Genomic DNA, 13777 nt, shown 5'->3' with positions numbered 1-13777 from the left:
CTGGCTGCGTGCGGCGCAATGCTGCGAGCTGGCACGGGCAGCACCACACAGCCCTGTGCAGGCAATGGGGCCGAGCACCAGGGAACTGCCCGGGGTCTCTCCTGGGTTAGGAAAGCATCTCTCCCCCAGGGCTTCGCTTTGCTGCTGGGCCGGGGGCACCGGGCACTGCTGGAGCCCAGCCCAGTGTGTCTGGGGGTGGCCTCCTTGTGCCACACTGCTCCACTGCTGGTCTGGGGGAGGAGGGATGCAGGAGGTGCCCGTGAAGGTGACTGAGGGTATCCTGGGCCTGCCGGCACCCGCAGCGCTCATCCAAGGGGGAAAATGTATTCAGTGTCTCATTCCAGCCACTGACAGCCAGCTCTGGCTGCAGCTCTTCCTGCATTAGTAATCTGGAGTGCAAAAAGCAGAGTGATGTGAAAAGATTGTTGCTGCATGAAACCCGGCTCTGAACATCTGTGCTGGATTGAAACTTTCCTCCTAAAATAGAGCTGCAGATACAGAACAGAAAGGAGCATGGAGGGGAGTTTGAGGGAACTGATCTGAATCCACCCTGCCCGATAAAGCTGGCCATGGGAGCTGCTTTGCTTCTCTCAGCATCCCCTCCTCAGGTCACTTAGACAATTAATTGCTCCGTTAATTTCTCCTAAAACCAGGTACATTAATCTCTTCAGCCGTATCCATTCGATAAAACAACCTTGTGCTGTTTGGTGACCATGCATCATTGAAGCATGGGGCAAGCCCTGGGGCTGTGTTTCACTCCTACCTGTGTTGTCCTGAGCACCAAATCACTTTGCAGAGCGACTGCTGCAAGCTCCAAAGTCGGCAAGCTCCAAGCTGGCGCCGTGGGCAGCAGCTGCCTGCGGTGAGAGCTGCGCGGCACCGACTGCCACAGCCCCGCAGAGCGGTGAGCCGTGGATCGCTCACCAGGTCCCGCTCAGACAAGCCCTGTGCAGCGGCTCTGCGGGTGCTGCCAGGGCTGCCTGGGCCGTGGCTGGCTACAAGGAAATTACAGAGGCTGTAACGTGCCAGGATGGTGACGTGCCTGGCCAGAGCGCTCCTCTTCAGCTGGTGCTGGTCCTCTAGTAGCTGCTGCAGTGGAATTTCCATTTAGTCTTCAATGGGATTATTGCTAATCACCTTTTGGTTGCAGCTTGGAGCGGCCTGTTTCAAGAGCTCTGTGCTTTCCCTGCAGGCTGTGGCTTAATGACATTTTGTAGGGCCAAATCAGAAGCTGCCTGTTTGGGTTTGGTCTTGAGACTGGACAGTGAGCAGAGGACAAAGCACAATTGTGCTGGAGCAGCGGGTGGTAGGCGCTGCACATGGGTGCAATGGTAGCACAAAACTCGTGTGGTGACAAATCTCATGCAGGTGCCAGCCCAGTGGTGCCAGAGGTGCCTGGGGCCACCGGGCAGCCTGCACCCGGGGGAGGGCTCCTGAGCGGCGCTGTTTGGGGAGCAGAGGCAGGAGCTGCCAAACCGCGGCACTTGGGCAGCCCTCGCCGGGTGCCCACGCCCCGCAGGCAGCCACGTGCCGGGGCTGGCAGTGCTTGGCTCTTTGGCAGTGCTGTCCTGCGGTGCTTCCACCCCAAATCCTGCTTGTGCCAGAGGCTCCTTTGCAGCCGTGCTTCCCACGAACCCACAGATTGCCCACGGGCAGAGAAGCAGCTGCATGGGGAAGGTGACCCCCTCCCAGGGACGTGCAGCACCAGGGCTGGGCAGCACACAGCCCGGGGGAGCTCTGTGCAGGCAGAGCGTGTCCTGCTGGGCTGCGATAGCTGCCGGGGGGCCTTTGAGGCTGCGGGGTGCCCCTGCCCCAGCAGTGCATGGAGGGGCAGCAGCACCTCGGGGCGGCACCGTGAGCGCAGGGACCCGGCAGCTGAGTGCCATGGGCTGGTGAGTCAGGCGGTGCTGCTGATGAGTCAGTCATTAACGAGCGGCGGGGCCTGAGCCAACTGCAGGCTCTCCGGTGGGTGTGCAGATGGAGAGGAACCAGCTGGAGGTGGGCAGCGCACCGGGACACTGCAGCGGCAGCAGTGATGCTCTCTGTCCCGACACTCTCACTTTGCTGACAAAATGTCTAGATGCAAGTGACAACAGAAATATTTACACATATTCCTTAACGAGCAGCCCTCTCCGGTGGCTGGAAGACCTCACTGAGGCTGCAAGGTGAGGAGTTTGTATGGGGATGCAACGCACCCGGTGACGCTGGTGCTCCTGGAGCCGTGCCTGCCCTGCCCGGGCACCAGGGGCTCTGCAGGGGCTGCCACTGTCCTGCCACCATCCTGCTGTCCTGCTGCCGTCCCACTGCTGTGTTTTTTTTTTGTTGTTTTGTTTTGTTTTGGTTTGCTTTTTCAGTGCATATTATCCACATAGTCTGTAACGTAAGGCATTACCCTGTTCTCATTTTCCCTGCTGGAACTGGGAGGCGTGCTGCCACCGGGAGGCTCCTCAGCATTCCCACTCAGCCGACGCATGGAAAACCTCCTGGAGACGCAGCTCACACTCGGTGCGTGGTGTAGAGAACTGCCCTGGTCTTTACTATTTATAAAGAAAATTCTGGAGCTTGACTTCAACATGCCAGCTTAAACTGCTTGGAGAAAGGCCAGAATTAGGAATTTATCACTAAAGTAGATAGGCGAGAGTAAGTGCATACATTAGGGAATTTGCCAAAACCGATTGAGAAAATGTTTGTTGTCTTTTACCTATTAAACTCTCGCTAAGGGCATGCCCAGGATTTCTGAACACAGGAAATCTAATACAGCCCCAGACTGAACAGCCTGTAATTGAACCCACAGCTCTGTCCTCGAGTTAAATAACTGAGCGGGGGACTTGCAGATCAAGCAGCTTCGTCATTTATCTGAAGTAACCCAGGAACGGGGCACGGCTTCCCTGGCAGGGGCCGGAGCAGAAGGAGCGATGTGGCGCAGTGCGTGGTGCTGCAAGGAGCTGGGGGGCTCTGGGCACCTCTGCGCCCCCTCCCCAGTGCAGGGGTTATGCCTGTGCTGTGCCCGGCCCCGTCCTCACCCACAAGGTTGCTCACGGGGCCGGCAGGGCTCGGCCATCCCCTCCCTCCCCGGTGCAGCTTCCTGCGCTCCAGCCGGCGGAAGGCCCCCGTCTGCTTATCTGCGGGCACCCAGCAGCCTCCTGAGCACCCGCAGCCCGCAGCACCCTGCCTCTGGGCTGGCCCCAGTGCTGGTGGTGATGCTGAGACCTCCGGGCACTGCCTCCCCCGTCCTGCTCCTCAGCACTGCCTCTTGGCCTCCACTTCTTCTTTCGGCCTCCAGCTGGTTTCTTCATCCCCCACTTTTTTCCAGTATCCTGCTCTTTTTCAACCTCCCAGTCTTTTTTGGCCTGGCTATTTTTTTTTCATCCTTCCCTTTTCTCAGTCTTCCCTTCTTTTGGCCTCCCCCTCTCACCCAGCCTCCTCCTCCCCTTCGTTACCCATCACCTTTCTGGCCTCCCCTTCCCCTGCTCCCCTCTGCCTTTCCGCCTTCTCCCTCTCTTCTCTGGCCTCCCACACTTTATTGGCCTTTTTTCCAGAGAAGAAGCATGAAGCATTTTGAGCTGTAAATGCAAACCACTCCTTCCTGCCTTTATTATTATTATTGTTTTTATTTTCTGGAGCTTTCCTTTCTTTCCCTGTCTCTTTCCCTGGCTAGCACTGAGCACCCCGGTTTGGCTGCAGGTCCGTCCATGCCCCGTGGGCTGCAGCAGCTCCCATGCACGCTCCCCTCGCTGTCCTTTGCCGGCTTCTGCCCCTCTTCCACGCCCAACAGCCCCTGCCACCAGCCACCGGGCACCGGCAGGCTCCAGGAAATGGCTCTCAGCTGCCAAATGCCTTGGCAGTCAGAAACAAAAAAAAAAAAGAAAAAAAAAATTATTTGCAGAGTGGGTGTAAGAAGTGCCGCTTTGTTTATCATGGGGAGAAACTGGGGCACAGGCCCTCTGTGCCAAGCCGCTGCTCGTTTCCCTGGGGGTTGGCACCGCCGGCGTGCAGCGGGGAAGCCACGGGGCAGAGCAGCCTCCTGCCGACCTGCCGGCCCTTCCCTCCGAGATCCTGTGCCAGGCACCTCCCGCGGGGCTGCCGAGGGGCTGTGCCGGGTGCTGGCTGCCTTCAGCACACCCAGACTGCCCACGGGTGCTGCCCACTTGCTGCCTCGTGGCTGCTCAGGGCACTGCAGCCCGTGCAGGCTCTGTGCACTTGTGCTCAGAGCCACCTCGGCGCTGAACTTTAACGCCCAGCACGCTCAGACTGCCCCGGGCTGTTTTCCTTTGGAGGGCCCTCGGGTAGGTGAAAGGACTGGCTGTTGGCAAACATGGCCAGGTGGGTGAGGGAGCCTTCTGAGTGCCGACACGCGGCAATAAACGCTTAATGACAATAACGAAGTGGCCGCCGTGAGTCTCTGGTTGGTGAGTGTAAGTGCTGGAGCAGCCCGGGCAAACACAGCACCCATGCACCCGCTCACCTCCCTCGCTGTCACCCCGCCTGCCACTGCATCCCAGGGCCACTGTGCGGGGCCAGCAGCGCAGCTCGGCCAGCGAGGGGCCTGGTGTGCAAGGGTCATGGTGTGCGAGGGGCCGGTGTGCGAGGGACCCAGCATGTGAGTGGCTCGTTGTGCCTGCACCTGCTGGCAAAGCCAGGGCTCGGCTTTGTCCCGGTCACCACCCAGGCAGCAAACAGCCCCCCTCGCATGCAGCAGTCGAACAAAACCCTTGCTGCTGGCGAGCCCGGTGACTCACCGGTTGGTATATTGGGCAATCTCCTATTTCCCAACCTGTTTTCCTTCACAGGAATTCAGTCTTTGCTCTGCTTTCAGGGCAGCCAAACCTAACCCAGCTGCCAGTCCGCACACGCACGCATCTCCCTGCCCTACAGATGCGGGCACCACTTGGTGACCGGCAGCCAACGGCTTGCCCCTGACAGACCGGCAGGAGCCCTGCTCCCCACGGCCCTTCGGCAGCTGGGGCGGCCTCATGGCCCTCGCCAGCCCCCAGGGCTCAGGGCGAGCTCGGTGGGGGCAGCAGGGCACTGCCGCGGGGCCAGCGCTGCCTCTTCCCCCGGCAGGCCGGGGCAGGACGGGGCTGGTGCCGTGCCTGGAGATGCCCCAACACGCGGGCCATGTCCCATGGGCAGCAGCGAACGTCAGCAAAGGACAGATCCTCACCCTGCTTTTCACATGCCTCTTATGCATAATTTCATATTCAGCGCTAGGATGCAGGCCCGGCCAGTTCCCGATTTATTTTCTGGCACTTTGCGTTCCACCCTGTTTCAGCAGCTTCCTGAGCTGCCCCTCTGGGTGCCCTGCTCCTGGCACCAGCTTCCACCCCTATCACTGCCCGTGCCCCCTGCCCACAGACCCCGCTCCCTGCCCACCACCACGTCCCCCACCCACCCTCTCTTTTCTCCTCTTTTTTTTCCAGCCCCTGACAATGATGTGCGGTGCTGCAGTTTGAAGGTATCCACTGAGGATGGATGGTCGTGCTTGCTTGTTTTTCATTCGTAAGTTCATCCCCCGTAGCTTAGATACTAATAATGGCACAAATCGAGGTGATACTTAAGCCTCTTGCTTCTCAAGTGGCATCAATTCAGGCCACTAAAGGGCAGGAATCAGTGAAGAATTTGGCACCTTGTTTCAAGCATGCTGTGACAGTCCTCCCAGCAAAACAGAATATTTATTAATTTTCAGTCCCTGATGCCTTACCCTTCTGAGATGAGTACTCATTCTGGAAAGAAATCTGTTAAACAAGGCACATGATTTTCTAGCAGCACCACTTGCAGTTCAGTTTTGAATGGGAACAGGAAGAAATGTGTCAACAATTTCGTGTCTCTTCATGTCTGAAAAGCAGCGTACCTTGCCAAATTGGTAATGTATTTCTGCGAGGCGCAGCGCCTGCCAAGCACGTCTCCGCGCAGCACGCAGGAACATCTCGCGCCCTGTGCTCAGCGCACCCCACACCCGCTGCCCTCACCCATGGGACCGCAGGACCCCGAGAGCCCTCTGTGCCGTGTGTCCCTGCGCCGTGTCCCCCCTGCACCACGGTCAGCGTGGCGCTGCGGGCGCCTGGCCATGGGGCTGAGCCAAGCTCCTGCTCCCAGCGCCGAGGCGGGGCCCAGCCATCTCACCGCTGGGCACGGGGCATCTGCACAGCCTCCATGCGTGACAGCGTCTCACTTTGTGATGAATCACATTGTTTCTGCGAGAACGGCACATACCAGGAGCATGCCCAGGGTCTCACAGGTCACTTGCTGGCAGTGCATATTTAGGATGGGTTTAATTAGGGCTGGAATGTGGCTACAGTCATGCCTCTCTCCAGAAGAAGAGCGGAGATGATCATTAAAACCATGCTGGATGTCCCACCGGTGGCCCTGCGACCCCCATGCTGCTCAAACACCTCTCATTGGGAAGCTGCTGGTGTTGGTTGGCCACCTATAACCAGCAGCCGAGGAGCGTGGGGGTGGCCCCACTGCGGGCATGGAGCCGGCTCGGCTGTGGCGGTGCCGTGCAGGGTCCTGCAGGCACCACGGGCCCTGCAGCACCCGAGCCCCTGTGGACATCACCACTGTGTGCAGGTGCTTGATTGTCCTGGCAGGCTTGGTCTGGGAATGTCTCTGAAGGTTAGAAGGGATCTGTGGCAGCTACGGTGGGCTCCCGAGGTTCCCTGGCTGGTGGGGAACGGCCCCGGTATCGTACAATCCCTTAAACACACCACCCTGGGGGGCAATGCACCGTAATTAAACAAAAAGATTGTTTGCGAATCATGTGGGGATTTGCTTTAATTAATTGTTGCTTTGCCAGATGCGTGCCAGGTCACAGAGGCTGCGGGAGCTGAGTTTATGTTTTAATTAGCCCGTTGGCATCCCCCGCTGGAGGAGGACGGGCAGCTCCTGCCGCCGGGCTGGCTGTGGGGTGCTGGGCCCAGGCAGAGCTGGGGTGGCGCGGGGAGCAGGGCACACGACGTTTGTTTGCTGTGGGTGTCGGGAAGGTACCGCACGGCACGAGCAGCCCCAGGCTGAGCACGGGGCAGCCCCCCCGAGGTGACGGCCGGGTCCCCGGCTCCACTCAGCACCCTCCGGACCTGGGGGCAGGGGCACCATCCTGCAGCAGCAGCGAGAACGTGGTTTGATCTTCAGCGTTGTGCAGAACTGCACAGCAAACGCCAGATCTCAGTCAGAGCTCCACTCCTGTAGCATGTTGGATGTTAAATCCATGCAGAATCGCTGTGATAAAATACAAAATAAAAATAAAAATATGTGATGCATTTGTCAGGGAAGAAGAGACCCCCCTACTCGCGCCTCCCAAGAGGCTGGTGCTCTCCTAGCTGCTTGAAGGACATCGACACAGGAACGGCCAAACCGCCTGGGGCAGCTGTATTAAACCTGGCCTGGGAAGGAGCAGCTCTGATTATGTGTTTGTTTCTTTTTCCAGCTAGGCTGAATCCCAAGCCTGCCATCTCTTTTCAGGGACCACAGCTAGCCTGGGAGAAAACACCATTTGAGAGGAAAAATCCTTGTGGATCACTCTGCAAAACTATAACTTTTTTTTTTTTAAAAAAAAAAAAAAAAAAAAAAAGAAAAAGTTGTGAAAATTTTCAGTCCTTTCAAAAGAGGGTTAAATAAGGAAAATTCCAAAGACTTACAGTGAAGAACGAAGTGGTGGTTGGGAGGGCTTTTATTTCCTGTTAGCTTTGCTGATGATCATAGGTTACTTTTATGGAGTAATATGGCATACTTTGTCTAGTCTTCCCTATTTACAGGAACATTTTGGAGTGAAATGTTGTCAACATCTTGAAACGCTGCCATGTTCTAGCATTTTTTGTTTTAACACCATTCAATGTGAAAAAATTAATATTTTGACTCAACGTACTGAATAGCAAATACGAATGCTAGAAATTCACAGCTCTTTTCAAAATATGTCACAATCTCCCATGGAACAGAAATACCGAGTTTTTGACCAGCTCTGATTTTAATCATCAGATGTAACAGGTCTCTGAGGCGGGGCTGCCACGGGCCTGCAGCAGGCTGCCGGGATTTTCCCCACGCCGTCCTGCAGGTCCCCAGGGAACAGCAGCAGCGAGGGCATGGCCAAAGGGCGCAGTGGCAGCGAGGGCAGGGCTGAAGGGCGCAGTGGCAGCGAGGGCAGGGCTGAAGGGAGCAGTGGCAGCGAGGGCAGGGCTGCGGCCCCACCTTGGCTGCACCTGAGCAAGGAGCAGCAGAGCCGCGAGGGCCCCGTCCACCCCTGGGTGGCCGCAGGGAAAGCACCAGGGAGCAGCACAGAGGAGAGCTTCCTGCTGGACCTCGCCCTCACACTCCCTCTGGTTTCCTTATCTATCAGCTCCAATTAAAATTCAGAGCACCGGGCGCTTTCCTGCCTTCAGCGCACGGGAGGAATCTGAGCAGCATTCCAGGAGGAGAAAGAGTCATCAATTACTGAGCAGACATGTGTCCGGGGTCAGGGAGATAACTTAGCCGAGCAGATATGGCACTGTTTGCAAAGCTATTTGTGCAGAGCATCTGTTTCTCCAGAGCGGCAAACTGTGGGGGAAAGAACATTTATAAATAAAAAGGTTATTAAACATAAACAAAGGCTCTGCTATGAATGGCCAAAAGTTCAAGTAAAACAGGAACTTTTATGGACTCCTTTTCTCAGCCTCAGAGAACCAGCTTGGATTTCTTCTAGAGTAAAAGCAGCTTTGTCTGCCCGTGAAACCTCAGGGGTCACCGTTCATGCACAGCTCAGCTCCGTGCTCCTGGTGCCTCCCACCCAGCGCCTGCAGCTCCCAGCCTGGGGCCCTGCCGAGCCCTCAGCAGAGCAAAAACCGAGGGGTCGTGGCAGGGAGGGAACCGACTCAGAAATGTGGTTTTGGATTGCGGGAACCACAAGTGTACAGCCCAAACGGCATTTCTTACATCACTGCCAGGATGGGCACCTGCAAGTGTGGTTGCCAGCCATGCGGAGAGCACAGCCTTTGGTTGTTGTTTAAGTAACAGAAAAGATCTGCTATAAAATAAGTAATAAAAAGCCCCATATGGACGTAAGCAAATTCCTTCACCTGGATTGCAGGGAGATCAAAGAGCAGCAGAGGACAAAGGCCCTCCGTCCTGCCGGGCTGCTTCACCTCGCTGCTCGGCTCGCCCCGTGGCTTCACCTTGCAGGAGGGAGTTGCCTCTCCTGCAGCGAGCTGGCTGTTTTTCCACTGGCTGTAATCACAGGTCAGACTGATTTCAGGCGCGTAGCACAAAGCAGTTTCCGGCATTAATAATGCATTGTCAGGAGGGGTAGGCGCAGCAGATGAACGCTGCAGGTCCTGGAGGTGCTGAGGGTGATGTGAGCAGGGATGCAGAAAGGCTCCTCAGACACACCAAATAATGCCTGTTTGCCTCGCCAGTTAAACACCGTGTTTGTCTCTGAAACTGACCTCATTAATCAGGTTCAGAAACCCCGTGGTGCTGCCGTCCTGACCAGGCTGGCTGTGCTGGATGTCAGCTCTTCCGTGTAAGCGAGGAGAAAATATCTGTAAGGCAGCTGTGGTCGGGCCGCAGCACTCACGGAGGCCTCCACACGCGGTGCAAAGCTGCTTCCTGCCCCTCACAGCCCGGCCTCGCGTGGCAGCTCGAGTGCTCCGGGTGCTGCAGGGAGGATGGGGTTTCTCTTGCTCTCCAAGAGGGAGACTCGTGGGAGAGCTGCACCGCAGCCCGTGCTGCCAGCCGGGCCCTCCAGCCCTCTCCAGAGCTGGCAGCGGAGGCACCTGATGGCCAAGCACGGTTTCCAGAGAAAAAAAATTCAAAGAATTTGGCTACACGTAGCTTGAAGGACAGCCAAGGATGATTTGAATGAGCTCTAACGCTGCTTGCGTGCCCTCAGAGTGGCCTTCCAAGTTCTCCTCCTCCTCCTCGAGTCGCTGCCCCGCTGAGGGGCTGGGAGCTGGGAGCGCTGCGCCCTGCTCGAGCCCCCGGCGCTTGGTGCTGCGGCTTTCCTCGGTGCAGCCCCCACCAGTGACCCCGTCTGGGTTCACAGCACTTTTCTTGTGCAACAGAGCAAATATTGAATGTTGAAGTGGCCCTCTACAAGAGGTTTACCTCTCTCACAGCCCTTCTCATTTCTACATCTCTGTGTTGTGCAAGGACAGATGATTCTGCTTGTCCCCATTTTCCAAAGGGACAAGGGGCAAGTGACATCCCTTGTGCCATGTCAAAGCAGGTCACAGCTGGAGGAGAGCGCCGGTCTGCCCTTCAGCTTCCTTCTACCCTCCCTCCAGCTACCCTGCCTCCACGTTTCTATCAGAAAAGCCCTGCATGGCCAACCACACTGGAATTAGTTCTCCTTTAGAAGGAACCATTCTAAAAAATTCATGAATCAAGATTGGAAGGCTTATTTTTCAGAAGAAGCCTTCCCTGCAGGAGGCGCAGACCCTGATGAAATAAACCTCGATCCTCTCAGCATCCTGCAGCTGGCAAACTGCACAAATAACAAATAACAAATAACAAAAACCCACCCAGGCCCGGGGTGAGCAGCCCCAGCACCGTGCCGGTCCGCAGTGCAGCGCTCCCCATGCTCAGCACGAAAAGGACTGGCAGGCTTTTACCCCACAATCAATAGCTGACTCACAACTGTAATGCATGCACAAAAGTCTATCAAGTTTCTTCCTTTATGTAATGCTCAGCATTTTCTCCGCACCTTGGTATCTAGAAAAACTATTAGATACCTAATGCACCTCGCTACAGCAAGCAGCAATGCACCGGGGAATTCACGGAGGAACTCTGACATCATTATCTTGGTAATCGCTGCCGTGCTTCTTTGCTGTTCTGCAAAAACTAGGGCAGATAAGAGGCAGCCTTTCTAAGTTTTGGCTGGCTTTTCTGAGGTTATAGCCCTTTTACAACACACTGCCAATGGAGAATGTTTGACTTAAACACAACTTTTCCAGATTGCCCTAGAAAATATCATAGGCTCCTAATCTTGTTTCTCTTTTGTTTTGAGTCTTAAAATGCTTTTTTATTTTCTGATAAAGGATGCTATCATAAGAAGAAAAAAAATAAATCCTCCAGAAATAATCTTGCCTAAGGGGTGAAGAAAAGCATGTAGTGGTTTGTTTTCTTAGGAAAATCAGTCTTTGTTCAGAGAATGAATCAAACTTGCAGAGACTTTGGCTTGGATGAGTTAATGGCGCATTTAGCAATAGTTTTATAACATGTGCATGGTTTCTAATGAGCTACATTGCAAGAGGTGTCCAAAACTGTGATTTGCAAAAGTAGAACTGTACTTGGCGAGGAAGGTCTGCTTCGATACTGGTGCTGCCTACAGCCAGACACTCGCTCACTGGTCACCAGAGATTGCACATGACTTCAAATCGTGTATGCAGTACGTAGCATTGGCTGCTCTGGAAAAACGCCTGCATTTCCCTCAGAGGTGCTTCCCCCCTGTTTGCCAGTTGCTGTACGGGCTGACATGGAGGGGCTCGGGTGGCTCCGTGAGGCCTCGTGAGCTGTATGCCCAACTGGAAAACATCCCTTCTGCCCTCCTCTGCTGAAAACAGTCCTACTGTGAATGTAATACTTTTTCCACAGCTCTAGTAAATACAATAATAGGTTGCACATCCAAACCAGCTGCTCATTTATTTTTTTCAACTGCCTCTGAAAAATGCTTGTAATTAGGAAAAATCTATAACAAGAAGCACAAACAAATCGAAGTCTGTCATTAGCCAGAATGAGTCTGCTCTCTGCCTTAGCTATGGTTTTATTAAATTAGAATAATGAAGCAGAAGCTATACAAAGAAAAGCAAGCACTTTGGAACGGTCTGAAAATATCTAGCCATCAGTTTGGAAAACACACTTTCAACATTAAACCTGAAGTTGCAAGCGTTTTAGCTCGTGCTGTTCTAAAACCTCCTTCCGTCAGGCCACGGCAACCATGAAGCCCATACGAAGAAACACCACGTGAGAAACAAACAGAAGCACGTCTTTTGGCACAGTCTGGGCTTAAACCGGGGATGTCGAAGCTGCAGGGGAGGAAGGTGAGAGCGGCCTCCCGAACAGCCAGCCCCGGACAGAGAGGGGCGAGCAGCCCCTGGAGCCTCAGTGCGTGAGGGGCGCCGTGCCCCGCTTCCCTGCCGTGGTTTCTGTGTTTTTTGCTGTTCCAACGATCGCTTTCTCACATCCGTTTCTTTTAATAACTCCCAGATGGCATTTTCTCACTTTCAAAACCAAAACAAAAATGACCTTGCTGTTATGAGCTCCCCGAGCTGGCTGTGCCCCCAGCCCACTCCTTTCCCTGTCCTGCCACGTTTAGCTGCCGGTTTTCGCGCCCTGCATTTTGGCTGGGGCAGCCTCGCTCCTGGCCGCGGGGCTGGGGCTCTGCGGAGAAATCCTGTGCTGGATGAATACGTTGAAAAATGTCCCTGCTGGAAAACCACGTTTGGTACAGGAGCACCTGGCAGCCAGTGCCCGGGACAGCCGTGCTCGCGGGAGGAAGCTCCCACAAGGAGCGGCTGCTTGTTGCTGCAGCCCCAGCCACAAGAAAAACCCCAAACCAGGATAATTGAATATTCATCTTCTATGAACTCTATTAATTCGAGGCCTCATGTTCTGAAGAGCAAAATAGCTGCCATAATTTCATCTCAAAATCTAAAGTAAATAACCACGAGACTGTCATTTTTTCTGTGCTCTATTTTCACTGAAAGGAAGTTCGTCTGCCTGCCTGGTTTCATTACGAAATGATCGGTGCAACCGCTAGAAGAACTTTTATTTATTTTTACATTTCTGACAAAAGCCTATTAACCCTAAGTGCCACAGCGAACACTGCCAGCGACTTCTTTGTCCCAATTTTAAACATCCTTTTAAAACCCAGCATTAATTTAAACAAGATAATATAAATTAAATTGCGTGCTTTGGTGCACTTTAGTATTTGCCTCTTCAAAGGCTCTGCCATTTTTTAAACAAGCCCCAAGGATTTGCACTTTAATATTAATCACTGCTTAAAAAAAAAAAAAAAAATCATTAAAAAAATCATTTTTTATGCACTGAAGGAGAGCACACCAGTGAATTTAAGTCCAAACAGGTACATTTGGGAAGTGGCACGCAGGATGCCTGCAGTAGTGGGGCAGGTTGGCAGGGGCTCAGGAAAACACGGGGGGCACCAAGGGCTGAGGTCCTGGCAGTGGCTGGGGGGGCCCCACCTCGGCAGCCCCGTGGTGCTCGGGTGCTGGGGTGGCCGCTGGAGCCAGGCAGTCTGGGCATCCAGCTTCTTTCTCCCCACCTTCTCAGCAATGTTTACTCTAGCAAATATTGAAGAAAACTCATCAGAGAAAAGTGGCCAGGTTTGAAATCCTTTTGGGGGCTTTCTGGGGATCTGCGTCACCTGAACACGAATCCCTTTGGCTTCAGCCCTGAAGATGCTGCTCGTGCAAGACCCGGAGGGATGCAGGGAACACAGCCGCCCATTTTCTGCTGTGGTGCCAGGGCTGGAGGCCTGCAGCTGGAGGGGCTGTGAGTGCTGCCATGCCCAACCCCACCCGTGTGCAGTCCTGCAGCCCCGGGATGCCCCCAGGCCCGCAGCACCGTGCTTACCAGTCACCGGTTACCACATCAGGCCTTCGCATCTCGTATTTGGCCAAGGACTGAGGTTTAACCTGTCTCAGCCTCCAGGAGCACCAGCGTCTTCGTGCTGTGCTGTGATTTTCTTCCTGCTGAGCACAGTGCAGCAGGTGCTGTGGCACCGACCTCCCACCAGGTATCCCACCACACGCAGACCGTGTCCGATGGCCGTCCTCACACAGGCGCT

Source organism: Aythya marila (genome assembly GCF_965140915.1).
Source record: "Aythya marila genome assembly, chromosome: 9".
Lineage (NCBI taxonomy): Eukaryota > Metazoa > Chordata > Aves > Anseriformes > Anatidae > Aythya > Aythya marila.
The sequence above is the reverse complement of the archived record's forward strand: the minus strand, read 5'-3'. Positions refer to the sequence as shown.